General features: G+C 38.9%; 1 long non-coding RNA gene across 1 annotated transcript in view; it reads right to left on the bottom strand.

Moving 5' to 3' along the window:
* LOC131253048 (uncharacterized) overlaps positions 1 to 17,450 on the bottom strand; it is an 87,692-nt gene that overhangs the window by 46,344 nt on the left and 23,898 nt on the right. The gene's annotated exons all lie outside the window — the stretch shown is intronic.

Here is a 17,450-nt window from a genome sequence, read left to right as displayed (position 1 = left end):
TTAATGTTGATGGGTCAGCTAGAGGCAATCCGAGCAGATCGGGAGGGGGTGGAATTTGCAGAGAGGAGATGGGCAATTTTCTCTTTTCTTTTTCAGGTAGCTATGGAGTTGGCATTAATACCATTGTAGAATTGAGAGCGGTGCATGACGGTTTTGGGTATTCAAAGGGGTTATAGCCAAATCATCTTAGAATCAGACTCTAATCTAGTAGTCGATTTGCTCAACGGAGTGGCAACGCCGGGATGGAAATGGAGGATGTGGTTGCATAGGATTTATAGTTGCAGCGTAATGGCCGAATCAGGTTTGTGCATGTTCTAAGGGAAGGGAACTCACCGGCGGATTTTTTGGCTCGGCTAGGGAGTGCTTCTCAATCTGGTGCTTGGTTCAATCGGCCTTCAGAGCTACCTCATTAGGTGAGAGGTTCCATTTTCTTGATAAAGTTAGTTTGGGAAATCTTCGGTTGAGTTAACCCCCTGGCTCTGGATATAGCCCCTTATTGATAGTTCTTTTGTTTTCTGTTTTACGATAGGCCTTCGTCGGGGTATCTTTTTGTCTGCCTGGCTTAGGCCCGAATGAGCTGTATATGTTCCCATTGAATATATGAATGAATCCTCTTTTTGTTTTAAAAAATAAAAAATAAAAAAAATGTCAGGCACGTTCCTGATTTGAAGAAGAATCTGATTTCTCTTGGTGTACTTGAGGCAATGAGCTGCAAGTTCACAGGTATTGATGGTACCCTTAAGGTATTTAAGGGGGCACAAGTAATCATGAAAGGGCAACGACTCAGTAACTTGTACAGGTTGATCGAGAGCACTTCAAAAGGTGGAGCTGCAGTAGATGTGGCGGATTCTACTTCTGCACATGTGTGGCATGCTGGGCATGACCACATGAGTGGGTAGGGCAGGAAGGTTGAGACGTGTGGACAAGGATACAGAGCAGGTGGAGTAGCCACCTATGAGAAGAATCACATGGTATGATCATAGGATATCGACAAGGTACATGGATGACTCCAATATCGTAGGGGATTCTTCTTTTATTCAGATGGCTCTAGGTGACCCTGGTGCTGAGAAGTGAAAGGTGACTATGGGTGATGTGATGGATTCATTGTACCAGGCCAACATATGGGAGCGGGTGGAGCTTTCAGTGAGTCGGAGAGCGGTTGGATGCAAGTGAATTTTTAGGAGGATACAACATAGATACAGGGCGAGGTTGGTAGCGAAGGGTTGTGCTCAGAGAGAAGAGATCAGCTTCTCAGAGATATTCGCGCTAACGGTATAGCAAATATCTATTAGATCCGTGATTGGCACTAGTTGGCCAATGTGATCTTGAGCTAGAAAGATGGATGTGGAGTCTACACTTTTGCAAGGGAAAGTGAAGAGCAGATCTACATGAAGCAACTAGAGCAGTTCGAAGTTAAATGGGCTGAGAAAAGATTTTGCAGGAAGTTGTGGTTCAACCTGTCGCCTAGGAAATGGTTTGATTCCTTCATGGTGAGTCAGGAATTGATGACATGTAGATCACCAATTATGACATGTCTGAAATCAATGTACTGAAGACTCGGTTAAGTGGGACATTAAGGATGAAGGATCGGGGGGCTGTAAAGATGGTTCTTGGCATTGAGATTGAAAGAGGAGTAGGCTTTGGTAATCAAAGGAGGAATACCTTGTGTGTAGGTATTAATCAAGGATGTGACGGGCCAGGTAAAGACGGAGAGCGTTCCCTACGCGTCTCTCTTTAAGTTTTCCTCAAGACGTCCTAAAACAGATGGGGAAAAGTAGGATATCACATGAGCCTTATTTGAATGTGGTTGACAGTGTATGCCAGGGTCTAGACTAGATCGGTTATTTCATAGGCTATCGGTGTTGTGAGCAAGTACCCCGACAAGTAATATTGGGTAGCGGTGAGATGGCAAGAAGACTACTTCTTTCCTTTTGAGAAGACAGGAACGAAGGTGGTTGGGCACGTGGACTCAGATCCGGCAGGCATGTTCACCTAGATCGTTCCTGCAGAGAAGTTCAAGTTCTGTGTAACTTCTCTGGGCTTGGCGATGACAAAAAAGAAGGACGGAGTATGCACGAGAAGCTATGATATGATGCAAAGATGAAAGAAGAGGTCAAGGAGCTACACTTTTGAAGATTGAAGACATGGTAGAGATTGTTGTCACAGAAGATGTCTTAAACCTTCTGGGTTGCGGACTACTCGACCGGTCGAGCAGGTCGCTAGGCTAGTTGAGGCCATCTCGACTCGAAGTCTAGCGAGCACAGATTTTTGGTGTCTGGGCCGCTTGACCACTCGAGGGGATGGCTCAACCGGTTGAGGGGGTCCCTCGACCAGTCGAGGATTCAGCTCGACCAGTTGAGGTTACGCAGATTCTAGTCCGGATCCTGTGTGGACTGTGGAAATCTGAGGCGGTTTCGTAAGGGTGCAAAAGGGAAGTTTCCTAAACTATAAATAGGGGTCCCTATGACTATTCTAAAGTATTCTAAGGCTTCCTAAAGGTATTCTAAATGGTTCTAGGGTTATCAAAGTGTATAGTAAGGGTGAGATTCGAGGTTGTTCGAATCGGGTAAGTCCTCTCACTTTGTAATTGATGCTTTCATAATGGAATTCTGTTGCTTTGTGCCGTGGTTTTTTCCTAAAAGAGTTTTCTATGTTAAATCTGTGTGTTCTCTTGTGTTTGCTTGGTGCCATTATATTGCTATCCTAGGTCCAGATCTGTGTGATTCTGCAGTCCAAAATCCTAACAGATACAATCCCCTTGAATTTGGTGTCATTTTATGTAACAATTCTTTACTCTTGGACGGGATGGTTTCAATTGTCTAAGAAAAGTAACTCTTTAGAATCATAAACAATAATGATGTGTTGATTAACCTTTTTTCATGCAAATGATCTTGACTGTCCATGTTAAAGGCCATTGATCAATGGCTAATATTTGCAAGATTAGCATGATGCTTCTACGGTAGCCCATGAAATATATGTTGGTCATAATAACAATCTAGATTAGACTAAGTATCCCAATGCAGCTAGGAGCACTATAACTTATAATGCTCTAAAAACATTGGAGCATTTAAAAAAAATTATAAATAACATGCAGTATTGGTCACTGTATCTCTATGATACTTATGGCTAATAAAAGGTTATGAATTCAACATCTATCCAAATCACCATTTAATCCATCTCTGACGTATTATGAACTGGCTCATCTTTATCTTTAAAAAGTTGACTTGTCTCTCTATACATACAGGTAGAAGAATTTTTTTTTTTTTTTTTCTTTTTGAAATCCCATTGTAGGGAGTCAGTAACTATGTGAAAATATTTAAAATGAGATGATGCACAAGAAAAGCTGACAATTTAGGCTTTGAATTTAGCTCACTTGTTTTAAATATTTTAATGGTGAAGATTTTCTCTAGTTTTATTGGGCGAAGCCAGAGTGCATCTAGTCAATTGAGCCTTGAATGATTCTTGATTCAGATCGAGTCATGACCAAATCAAGTCCATTTTAGAGTCTTAATGAAATTTGATTTAGTTCAATGGATTTTTTTTCTTCGAGTTTTCAAACGAAGCTAGTATAGCAAGAGAGGGAAATGTAGGATCACATCAATGCGTTTTGTCTCAATGTCTTGAACACGAGAAAACATCTCTCATATGCCATTACACCCCTCAAAAGGATTAGTAAATACATTTTTCCCTCCACCATTGGCTTTATATTATTTTATGCATTAGTCGGGTTGACCCGGAATTGCCCAACAAATTTCACACCAATTGAAAGTTCTTAGTCATTCTAGCTACTCTCTAAAACCAGATTGATTGTTCAAAGACCCATGCTACATTTCATGCATGTGCCTTGTTTTTTGTTTTATCTCATCTATCGACATCAAGTACACATAATCCGGTACACCAATCCCGTTTACATACACACACACACATATAAAAGCTATGGAAGAATCTCATACGAAATTGGAAACAAATTCTGGAGATTCGGCGGATTCGCAAAATTCTTCACGAATCAATTTGACGTTATCGAACACCCTTCGATGTCATCGACACTTAACCTTCGATGACATCGAATAATTGCCAAAACTTTCCAGAGGCATCACATGGAATTTCGAAAAATCTCAATTACAACGAACTAGCTTCGATGGTATCGAATTTGATCTTCGACGTTATCGAAAAATGACACCTATATGTCCAACAACCAACTGAGAAAATCTGAAAAATCTTAATGGATCGAGCATTGTTCGATGTCATCAAAGGTGACATTGAACAGTCTATCAATTACATCGACATGCCCTGTAACTGACTCAATTTAAGACATCAATTACAACATCCAATGCACACACCACGGGAAATATCAGTCCTGATGATGTCCACCTATGAAAGTTGTTTTCTTCTTAGGGTCTACATTAATGTTTATTTTTCATCCAACTGGTTCATAAGGTCATAGAGTCATGGATAAAGAGAAAACACAAATATCAGCTAGAACCCCCTTCCCCCTAAAAAATAAAATAAAAAATCAACAGTAGGCCTTCAATTCCCACCATTTCCTGTAGTGTGGTCTACTTGAGCTTTGGATCTTCCTCATTTTTTTGCTCATTCCCTAAAATGAGATGACAAAATGGATGGACGGTGTAGATAAGATACATACATCATAGTGGGCCTCAAAGTTGTTATGTTTTCCTCCTAGAATTTAGAATTTAGAGAGGAAATGCTATGTTTCATTGAGAGTAGTGCCAAAAATACAAAAAGTAAATAATTATTATTTATTCAGGGTGATTTATCATGGGAAACAAAGTTCAAACACCCCTTTAGTCCAGAAAACATTTCATATGCTACCAAGCAAAAATTACATTGATTGGATGATATAATCCCCTTGAATTTGGTGTTATTTTATGTAACAATTCTTTTGTCATGAATGGGATGGTTTCAATTGTCTAAGAGAAGTAACTCTTTAGAATCATAAGCAATAAAAATGCCTTGATTAAATTTTCAGATGACCTTTTTCATCTTAATGATCTTGACTATCCATTTTAAAGGCCATCTATCAAATGGTTAATATTTGCTAGATTGATTAGCATGATGCTTCAACGGTAGCCCATGAAATATATGTTGGTCATAATAAACAATCTAGATCATTAGGCCAGACTAAGTATATGTTGGTCATAATAAACAATCTAGATCATTGGGCCAGACTAAGTATCCCAATGCAGCTAGGAGCACTACAACTTATAATGCTCGATCTAAAAGTATTAGAGCATTTAAAAAATAATAATTATAAATAACATGCAGTATTGGGCGGTGTATCTCTATGATAATTATGGGTAATAAAAGGTTATGAATTCAACACCTATCCAAAGCACATATAATCCATCTCTGACTCATTATGATCTGGCTCATCTTTATCTTTAAAAAGTTGACTTGTCTCTCTATACATACAAGTAGAAGATTTCTTTTTTCTTTTTGAAATCCTATTGTAGGGAGTCAGTAACTATGTAAAAATATTTAAAATGAGATGATACACAAGAAAGGCTGACAATTTAGGTTTGAATTTGGCTCACTTGTTTTAAATATTTTAATGGTGAAGATTTTGTCTAGTTTTAGTGGGTGAAGCCAGAGTGCATCTAGTCAACTGAGCCTTGAATGATTCTTGATTTAGACCGAGTCATGACCAAATTAACTCAATTTTAGAGTCTTAATGAAATTTGATTTAGTTCAGTGGATTTTTGTTTTTCGAGTACTTTTCAAACAAAGCTAGTATCGCAAGAGAGAGAAATGTAAGATCACATCAATGCGTTTTGTCTCAATGTCTTGGATACGAGAAAACATCTCTCTTAAGTCATTACACCATTTCAAAAGGATCAGTAAATGCATTTTTCTTTCCACCAATGGCTTTATATTATTTTATGCATTAGACGGGTTGACCCCGGAATCGCCCAACGAAATTCACACCAATTGAAAGTTCTTAGTCATCCTAGCTGTTCTCTAAAACCAGATTGATTGTTCAAAGACCATGTTGCATTTCATGCATGTGCCTTGTATTTTGTTTTATCTCATCTGTCGGCATCAAGTACACATAATCCAGACCCACATGTAACTAATGGACCCGACCTGATTTTTAGTTAAGGCTCTAGGGCCAATTTTCTGGAAATGGGTCTACCAATATTTTAGAACCGGTCTAGTCAGGCTTGAGTCGGGTTCACCATTTTGGACCCAGATAAAATCAGGTTGGTTGGGTTTGGGCCGGGTCAGTTAATGTTGTAAGTAGTATTGTATATATAAAATAAGTATTAATTAAGAGATACTGATTTATGTACACTACATGTGTGTAAAAAATGTACATGTGTGTGCATTGGAATCCGTCCATCGGGGGGTGCCGATCCAAAGACCCGACGGGTACCAAGAACTAATCAGATCCGGTTCAGGGTCTAAAAGAACATAATCTTGGTGGTTTTGTGGATAATACAATATTGGTCCACAATGCTGACATGTCATGTTGTTTCATGACGCAAAGTAAACATGGAGATAATGTGACATATGATCCAGGCCGTTGAAGTGCACCACTTATCTGTCCATACATCCATCTTGGATCTTTGGGGTTTGTTATTGCTGGAAATGAGCTGAGTTCGCCGGTTAGGCTCTTGTTGTAGGCAGTCATATGGGCCAGTCTAGGGTTTAAGTCTTGTTTTAGGCTCTGCAGGTGGGCTTGGGATTGTTTCTTTAAGCTTTACAAATAGAGTTCCATTTGAATACTAAGAGCATTGGGACACTAAGAGAAGATCTAATCCATTGATCTGGACTGTTCATTAGGTTCGACAAAAATTGCACCGGTTATGGTGCTAACATCACACTGACGTAGCAAATATGAACATTTCTTCAATGGTCTTTAATATGGACGGTCAAGATCATTTACTCCAAATAGGTCAAATGAACAATCTGATCCATCCACTTGTAAGTGACCATTATGGATTGTTTATGATTCTCAAGAATCACTTTTTTGAGGCAATCAAACTAGGGATAAAGAAAATAAGGTCAAATCAAGGATGGATTGGACCATCCGATCAGTACAATGTTTTTTTGCATGGTAGGCAGTGAAATGTATTCTGGACTGAATGGACAGTTCAGATCAATCAAGGATTGTCCAAGTGATCTAATGCAATCAGGAGCACCATACTTTGTAAGGCTCTGAGAGTGTACTAGAGCATTTCTCTTCTATGGAAACTCGGTCAATGCATCGTCCGGCCTTCAATTTATGTTCTGGGCCTCGACCTGAAAATGAAGCCCAATGAAAAAACGGAGCTGAACGTGACCTGAAATGAGGGATTTCCACATGTTCAGGGAAGTGGATTGCATGCAGCATTCCTATCACTCTGGGAGGACGTAGTCCAACATCTGTGTTCCCCATTACAATGTATGTGTTATCCACACAGTCCATCAGTTTTGCCAACTAATTTTAGAGCATGAACCCAAAAAACCATGCAAATCTAAAGCTTAAGTAGATCAAACCACAGAAAATATTGGGGATTGAATTCCCACTGTTGAAAATTTCCCAAGGTCCACCATGATATTCAATTTGCAATCCAACATGTTCATATGGTCATACAAACCTGGATGAAGGGAAAACACAAATATAAGCTTGATCCAAAACTTCTGTAGCCCTTAAGATGTTCAATCCCCACTGTTTTTTGTGGTGTGGTCAACCTGAGCTTTGGATCTGTATTTTTTCTTTTTTGATCTGATGAGCACTAAAATGATCTGGGCAAAATGGATAAACTATGTGGATAAAACACATATTATGGTGGCCCCACATAGCATTGCTTAGGCCATCCCTGTGGCGGGTGCTGCAGGCAACTGCTTCCCATCGGTGGATTGTGTATTACCTCTATCAGGATGCAGCAGGACACCGACTCAACGTGGTGGAATTTGGTTGGCTAGTAAAAAATAAATTCAGTCGAGTATATGATTCATCTAACTACTTTCCAACGAGTTTTGGGTGGGCTGGCTCATCTCTGCTAGAAGCCTACAGCCAAATAGATTTCATCAAGTGTAGTCTATTTTCGATAGAAGCTTGTAACTAACTAAATTTCAATAGGTGACCTTAGGTAACCTTGTCTGTCCAATAATACCCAATCCACATCCCACATTCAATGATCTTCATCCACTCATTGGCATGAGTTTATTCCAAGTTTTCAGGGCCACTTTACACCACTCAAATGCTTAGTCCTTATTATGCAGACTGTCAGCGAGGGATTCAGATTCAGTTGTGACTCCTTCAGTTCTTAACTCGGTACTAGTTGGAACCCATCAATGCTTTGTGGGCTCCACCATGATGTATGTGTTTTATCCACGCCGTCCATCCATTTTACCAGCTCATGGCCATTATTCTAACAATGACACACATTCAAATCTCAATTGGACCACACCACAGGAAACAATAGAGATTGAATGACTATAGCCAAAAACTTCTTGTAAGCCACAGAAATTTTGAATCGAGCTGTTTTTTGTGTGTTTTCCCTTCATCTAGGTTTATCTGGCTTTTTGAACAGTTGGATGGTAAATAAACATCGTGGTGGGCCCTAAGAAGGTTTTAATACTAAGCATTATAATTCTCTTCACTTCATATGATTTGGTCACTTGAACTCTAAATCTGTCTCATTCTCTTTACTTCATATGATTTGGTCACTTGAACTTTAGATCAGCCTCATTTTTTGTCTCGTATTTAAATTGAGCTAGCAGAATCAATGAACGGCGTGGATAAAATACACATATCATGATTGTCCCAGATGACCTTTTCCAATACCGACCAGTACTGAAATCAGTACTGGAGAGGTCAGTACCAAATCCGAATCCATCAGCAAGTATCATCTGCATGCCCACTATCCCACTTGTCAAGCCGCCATCTAAAAATTATTATCATCCAAAACTCAAGTAGGCCACACCACATGAAAAAGTTAGGAATGAACACCTATAATTAATTTTATCCTTTATGTGCCACCTAATTCAGTCATCTAATTTGCCCTATGGTATAGAAGAATTACCTAAAATGACGGCATAAGAAAATTCAAGCTGGCCTTACTGCATGAATTTAGAAGTTTTTATTCATCATTTTATTAGGTGGCCTACCCGAGTATTAGTAAGTCTAATTTTTAGGGTCAAGGCCAAGCAAGGGGTGATGCACCTGATAGTCCGGGTTGATTTTGAGCGCATTTAAGTTGTCTTCATCAGGTAAAAGAAAGCTAAGTCGGAGTAGGTACCTTAACCAACCTAGGCAACCTTTGCCTTTTTCAGAGTTTTTCATGCAACCTGTATCCTACGTTGGGAAAGCTGACCACTGCCACTACATAAAGTCATCTAAAAGAACAATGATTGTGAGTGGCATGCATAGAAGTTAGATGAGATAGTCCACATTAGCCCCACTTAGAAGAAAAATAGCCGTATGATCAGGTCAATTGGAAGATTTTAAAATCTAACCGGTGGACATTTGTTTTTTCAATTTGGACCAGTTCCTACTACTCAATGTTCCACCCATTGCAGGATTGGATTGCATGAGTTTCTGCATTCGGATGTTAAGTGGAGTTCACCGTGATGTTTGTGAGAAATCCACTCAATTCATCTGTTTTGCCGACTCATGCTGGCACATGAGCCCAAAAATGAGGCAGATCTAAAACTCAAATACCACTCCATAGAAAAAAGTGGGGAGGGAAATGCCTATCATTGAAACTTTTAAGGCATTGACCGTGATGTTTATATATATGTCATCTAACTGATCATGAGGTTATTTCTACTAAGATGAACCGGAATCATAAAAATATTAACTTGATTCAAAAACTTCCATAGCTCCAAGAGTGTTTCAACATGGGGGTGTTCAATCCCCGTTGTTTCCTATGTGGCTCACTTGAGTTTTGGATCGGTCTTATTTTTTGAGTTGAAAAACTGATGAATATCACAAACATCACAGTGGGCCCATGTAGCTTCTGACTAACTTCCATGTGGCACGGGTTGCAGGCAATCCATGTCCACTGATGGCTAAACCTTCAATCTAGAGAAATTGTAGTAGGTCTATCTACAATGAGGCACGTTTTGAGAGGGTTGGATGGAGACCCATGGAAAGAGGAGGATGTATAGGTATGCCCTACCAGATTAGGTCAAATATACCGTCCAAACAACATATTCAATGAGGCAAATCCTATCGAATGTCCATACAGCAATTTCTTGTCACCAGGGGTTGAATGGAGCCCCAGCAATCCTAAGGTTCTCCTGCTTGATGAGTAGGCCTTTTGTGTTGCTGGGTGATTTTCTAAGTGGCACCCAGTGCACCTTATGCATGGCTCGGATGTCCTACACAGGTGACATGTCGGCACGGGTTGGGTTATTTGAGGATCACATGGAAATGGATTGTAGGTGATCATTGTTCTTTAAACTCAACGTTTGTTAATCACTTCGTAGCAGGGCTGCAATTTGGGTTCAGGTCAACTAACCCAACCAAAGGTTGGGTCGGGTTGTCAGGGTTATCGGATTTGAAATTGGGTTGGGTTCAGGTTGAGAAAATTCAGATCAGGTTAGGCCGGGATGGGAATAATCACATGTATTTAGTTCAGGTTTGGTCGACTGGGGTTGGCTTGGTTTAGGGATAGCATAGAGGAATTCAGGTTGGGCACCTCAGGTTGAAATTCAGGTCTGGTTGGGTTCCAGGTTGGCTCCTCTTTTTGACCCTCAATCCAACCCATCCTGCTTGAGTTGCAACCCAACTTTGTAATAAGGCTAACTGGTCATTTACTTTTCCCTTTGATATGAAGTAATAGTAATAAAAACAAAATCTGTCTTTTCTTTATCTCCACATGAGATAAACCTCATGGAAACTACAGCTTTGTCATGACATTCTGAGGTTATGGAAAGTCATGGTAATTACTTGTCTTTTATCATTTGTATCATTATAATTATTATCCTACCAATTCATAGGCAAACCTTCTCCACTATAACTTTCCATAACCTGATGAACCCAAAAAAGAGGCAGATCTGAAGCATTGGTGGACCCCACTATAGGAAACACTGGTGATCTCTAGCTCAGTTTGTCTTCCCTTTGTCCATGTTTGTATGGCCTTAATTATCAATAGGTTGGATATGGCCCTGATAAACATGGGTGGACCCGAGGAATTTTGGCGGGTGTAGAATCATGCTAGGCATAGATGTTCGGATCAAGTTGATGGATCGTGGTTTGACTAATGACCCCAACACTAGCCATCTAGCTAGTGTTAAAGCTCTATGGTCCCACCATAATGCACGGGTTTTATCCATGCCATCCGTTTTGGCAGCTCATTTTAGGTCATGGGCCTGAAAATGAGGCAGATCCAAATATCAGGTGGACCACATCATAGGAAAACATTATTGATTGAATGCTCACCATTAAAAACTTCCTACAACCTAATGTAATGTTTATTTCCCATCTAACATGTTGATAAGGTCACATGGACATGGATGATGGGAAATCACAAATATCAGCTTGATCCAAAACTTATGTGGCCTAAAAAAGTTTTTAACAGTAAGCGCCCAATCCCCACTGTTTCATTTGGTGTAGTCTATCTGTGGTTTGGGTCTGCCTCATTTTTAGGCTAGTGCCCTGAAATGAGCTGCCAAAATGGATGGATGACATGGATAAAACACACAGATCATGATAGGACCCATAAAAGTTCTACATGTCAACGCTTCCAACTTTCTTCTCTCGGAATGTGCTGCACCATGGGAGCAGATGAGGTAGACGGTGCGGCCCTTAACCGCAGTGCCCACCTTAACGTGGGTATTCTGTATCCATTCCTCCATTCAGTTTTTCTAAATCATTTTATGGCATTATTAAAAAAAAATGAAGCAGATCCAATTGTCAGGTGGACCATACTATAGGAAACATTGGTGATTGAATATGAATGAGCTACAAAAGTTTTGGATTAAGCTGATATTTGTTTTCTCTCTTCATCCAGTATCATGAACTTGTCAACGGATTGGATGACAAATAAAAACTAAGTAAACATTAAGGTGATCCCAAAGAAGTTTTTAATGATAGTGTGTTCAATCACCACTGTTTCCTGAATTATGGTCCACCTGATAATTGAATCTTCTTAATTTTTGGTACCATGCTCTAAAATGATCTGAAAAAATGGATGGACATAATGGAAACAGAATACACAGATCAAGGTGGCCCCACCGTAAGGGCTGCACTGTCTTGGGTGAGGCTAGGTCTCACCTAATCCGCTCCCCTGCACTACACAAGGCTTTCAACTGGCCGGGCGTGGTTGGTCTAGACCCGGATTTTGCACTGTTTCGGGCTTAGCTGTCAGGCTGACCTTATTCAAAATTTTAATTTTACAGGCGGAGCCCAGCCCATTGACATCCCAACCACACACAGCAAGCACCTAAATTTCTTGAGGTGTCAAATTTACATGAGCCCTACGATGATGTATTTCTTAGTTTTGCACCGTCCATCTATTTTTTTTTTTCCAGATCATTTTAGGATACTAAACTAAAAACAATGCAGATCCAAAGCTAAAATGGACCACCACTGTAGATAGTAGGAATTGATGCTACCGTTGAAAATTTCTTGAGGTTACATAAGGCTCTGATCAACCTGATATTTGTCTTCTAACTTCATTCGGTATGTGTGATCTTATCAACATGTCAAATGGAAAATAAGCCTCATGGTTGGCTTTAGGAAAGTTTTAACGGTAGTTTATTCGCTTTGGATGCACTTCATTTTTGGGCTGATACTCTAGAATTATAAGAAAATTTTAATAGACGGTATAGATCTAACACAAAAATCATGGGGAGACTTAGAAATTTCCACACATTAAAAGATTAAAAGTTATGTTATGTAGTAAGCAATCTATTTGGGAAAGAGAAGTCCGGGGAATTTTAATTTAGTCAGTGGGAGCCATCGGCAATGGTGAGAAACACGGAACTAAAATTTCCTATGCCTTCGAAACAGACTATCCGTACCCTTTTACCAAGTGGGAAGGAATGAAAAGAGGCTTTCTGGAATGAGAAAGAATGAGAGCAGTGCTGTCATTTTGAAAAATACGGATCAAAAGAAATCATAGACAACCCTAACACGGTGCAAATTACTTTAAGCGCTTTGATAGAAATATTTTAAAAGCAAGTGTTTATTCGAAAATAGCCTAAAAGATAGGCAGTTGTAGGAGAAAATCCTTTATTTTATAATTATAGTTCATTTAGATGGTGAAGATCACTTAATCAAAGTGAGTTTTATGAGAAAGGAAAACAAAAGTAGGCTTACACATAAATGGTCTAAAACAATAATAGGAGTTTTTTTTTTTTTTTTAAAATTTTATTTTATAATCAATACCAGTATAAGTTTTACAAACCATTTGAGGAATGACCTAATTTATTATGCATTACATCTAATGTAGTCCACTTAATTCGGACGGTGGGCCCACCTAATGGAAGGATTGTTCTAATTTCTTCTTCAGATGATCTTCATGGTATGGCCCATCATTTTCACGGATGGGATGTCTCAATAAGATGAATATAGCAGAAGATAAGCGTGCTGTATGTTAATGTTCCAATACAAATTAGTTATGTGTATGGCGATTCACTGTAGTTAGCATGTGTCCCCCATAGGGGCCACATGAATAGATAATCCGACGATCAAAACGGTCCATCTTCTAGATGATACTATAAACATCTTATTTCCAAATAATCACACTTCAAGAATGATCCATACTCTAGCTTTTTGGTGTTGGATATGAACTGTTGAAAAATTTTCCTCCCAAGGTACTACCTTCATTTCTGTGATGGTCTGTTTCATCCATTTCAGCTTAACCTTCTTAAGGTAGCATGCATAGCATAAAATTCATGGATGGACGGTTCCGATCATCTTAGCATCTCAACATGTGGGCCTAATGGGGACGGATTAGGTGAGTGGTAGGGGTATAGTGGGTGAGGCCCTAACCGTGGGGCCCAACTATATGTATGTGATTTATATGTATGCCATCCATTTGTTTTTTCAGCTTATTTTAAGGGTATGATAATTTATTTTTTTATTTTTAAAATTTTTTTTTTTATTTAAACGAGACAGATCCAAATCTCAGGTGGACCTCGCATTAGGGATCAGATTACCACCATTAAAAACTTCTTGAGGCTACGAATGTTTTGGATCAAGCTCATACTATCTGCGTTTTGCTTAATCCCGGTTGCGTGACCTTTCAACATGTTAGATCCTTTCAACATGTGACCTTTCAACATGTTGGATGGTAAATAGGCATTAAAGCCGGATCACTAAAGGGCATTCAATAACCATTAATGGTGGGCATTTAATAACCACTGTTTTACTACCAAGTGGTCCACTTGAAATTTGAACCTGCCTCATTTTTGGGACCATGCCTAAAATTAGCTAGCAAAATGGATGAATTGCGACCAGGATTAGATACTGACTAGCGAAACTGGCTATTGAAGTGATGTCACCAAGTTCTATGCAGGGCAGCTCAAAGGGGTAGGCAGGTGAGGCAATCACCTAAGGCTCCCTAATCATGAAGGCCTTGTATTATAGGAAAATTAAAAGTTCTTAATTATGAAGGTCCTATATTATAGTAAAATTAAAATTAAGAAGAAGAAAAAAAGCCAAAATTTTTTCAAATAAAACTTATTGAAAGGCCTACAAATATGAACATCTAAAAATTAGTTTACAAATTTGAAATTGAAAATAAAAAACAAATCTTATAAACTAGTACTATCAATAATAACAGTCTAACTCTATCGTCTCTTTTCAAAATAATAGCATCATTCCTAATAAATTCTTCTCTTAAAACCTAGGACTACAACTACCCACTTTATTGTTAATTAAGTTCTCAAAAAAATTAAATTCTAACATCATTTTTCTAAATTAAATTCTAACTTAATTTTTCTAACGGTTTGGATTTATTTTTGGAATTAAAAGTTTTAAAAGAACTTGACAAAAATAGAAATTAATACTCCAATTGAAATACTTAATCTAATAAAAGAACTAGATTGTTTTCCAAATTGTTTTATTGCATATAGAATACTACTTACCATACCAGTTACAGTTGCATCTGTAGAAAGAAGTTTTTCAAAACTAAAAATTATAAAAAATTATTTACAAACAATTATGTCTCAAGATAGATTAAATGGTTTAACAATTTTATCTATCGAAACTGATTTATTGGGTAAACTTGAATACAAAAGTTTAATTAGTAATTTTGCATCTAAAAAGGCAAGAAGCAAATTTATGGTTTAATTTTAAATTTATTATTATTATTTTTTATTTTTTAAACAAAAAAAGCCTCATTTTTATGACTTGCCTAAGGCACTCAAAAATGTTGAGTCGCCCTTGGTTACGTGAACGCCACAATGATCTATGTGTTGTATTCACACCGTTCATCCATTTGGAGAGATCATTTTAGGCCATGATCCAATGAATGAGGTATATCCAAATCTGGATTGGACCCCACCATACAAAACAGTGGGAAGAGTGATGTCTACTGTTGAAATCTTCCTAAAGTCCACCGTGATGTTTACTTGAGATCCAACTTGTTCATGTGTTAACACAGACATGAAAGAAGGGAAAACATAAATATCAGCTTAATCGAAAACTTTTGTGGCCCTTGGAAGTTTTATAGCTTTGAAGAAGAGGGTACCTCTAAACTAGTAGTTTTATGGTTACTGAGGAGGGAGCAAAATTATTAATTTCACAAAAATAACTATTTGAGGGTTGTGTTGGGATGACTGTTAATTGTGCCAATCGGCCTATCAGGGCGTGCTTCGTGCCGGGCTGTGGGCTAGGATATCAAATCCCCACACAGCCCACTATCTTACTGTCTCATAGAGGTGTACATGAACCGAGCTAGCTCGGTTAGCTCGCTCAACCCGACTTGAAAAAGCTCAATTCGACTTAGTTCGAAGCTGAGTTCGAACCAAGTTGAGCTGATTTTTTGAGCTCAAAAATGAGTTTGAGCTGGCCCCAACTCGACTCGATTCGGATCGAACCCAGCTCGAATTGAACTCGGATTGAACCAGTTCAGTGACTCAGTTACTTTGATATTGATGTTGCTTACCAAGTGTTTGATGAAATGACTCAAAGAAGTGTGGTTGGTGGCAAGGAAGGTATGTATATAAAATCAACACCCTTTTTTTCTTGATTTTTATGTTGCTTAGAAGGTGTTTGATAAAATACATGTAAAACCATTGTTGCTGTCTCAAATACATTGAGATTTTAAAGGTGCAGTCCAGGTGTTTATGAAAATGTTACAATCGTGAACTGGGCTCAAACTAGCCCGAGCTATTAACCAAACTGAGCCGAGCTGGCCAATCAGGCTCAAGGAGGGGGCCGAGCCAACTTCAAGCTGAGTTAGCTGATGGCCGAGACAGATGTACACCCCTACTATCTCGTGCCATACCGGGCCAACCATATAATGCCGTGCCACACGCCTGTTTTACTATGTTAGGCCGTGCAGTGCAATTGGGCCTGCAGCCAAAAATACACTTACCTTTCTTGCTACCGAAAGAGGAAAGTGTCTGTGTCAGGCACACAGCTATACTTGTGCGGATTGCGTCCTACCCCAACATGATGTAAGTGTTTTATCCGTGCCGTTAATTTTTTTTCTAAGATCATTTCAAGGTATAACCCAAAAAATGAAGTAATCCAAAAAATGAAGTAGGTCCACAGCCCCAGTGTACCACACCAAAGGAAGCTGCAGTGATAGTAACACTCACCGTTGAAGTCATAGGGCCACATGTTATTTTTTTTATTATTATTTTTTAAAAAAAATTTATTTACCATCCAATCTATCCATAAGGCCATGTAGACGTGGATGCTTGATTCAAAACTTCTCCACCTACCAAGAAGTTTTTAATGGTGTACGTATAATCCCCAATTTGTGATCTATTTAAGCCTTGTGCCTGCTTCGTTTTTTGGCTCATATTTAGAATGATCTGAGAAAAATGAAGAATGGCGTAGATAAAACACTTACACCACGGTGGGCCTCACAGATCCCCCACAAATATGACTCCATCAAGTTTGTGAACCCACCATGATGTATGTGCTGTATCCACACCATTCATCCACCTGGAGATATCATTTTAGGATATGATCCAAAGATTGATGTAGATCAAAATCTGGAGTGGACCGTACCTTAGAAAACAGTGGGAAGAGTGACGTGCACCGTTGAAACGACCACAATAGTACATGATTTCAAAATAAAGCCGATACAAAACACAGGTGGGCCACACTAATGAAACAAAGGTAATAGAAAAGTTCACCGTTGAAACCTTCCGGAGCTGACCATGATATTTATATGCCATCCACACCGTTGATAGGTTATCACCACTCAGATTCTACGTACAAATATGATCCTGATATAAAACTTCTGTCACATGAATTACGGATCCATCTGTCTTCTAGAATCCTAACCTATTACGATCTTTCCAGACATTTT

This window comes from Magnolia sinica, chromosome 8 (genome assembly GCF_029962835.1).
Source record: "Magnolia sinica isolate HGM2019 chromosome 8, MsV1, whole genome shotgun sequence".
NCBI lineage: Eukaryota > Viridiplantae > Streptophyta > Magnoliopsida > Magnoliales > Magnoliaceae > Magnolia > Magnolia sinica.
The sequence above is the reverse complement of the archived record's forward strand: the minus strand, read 5'-3'. Positions and strand labels throughout refer to the sequence as shown.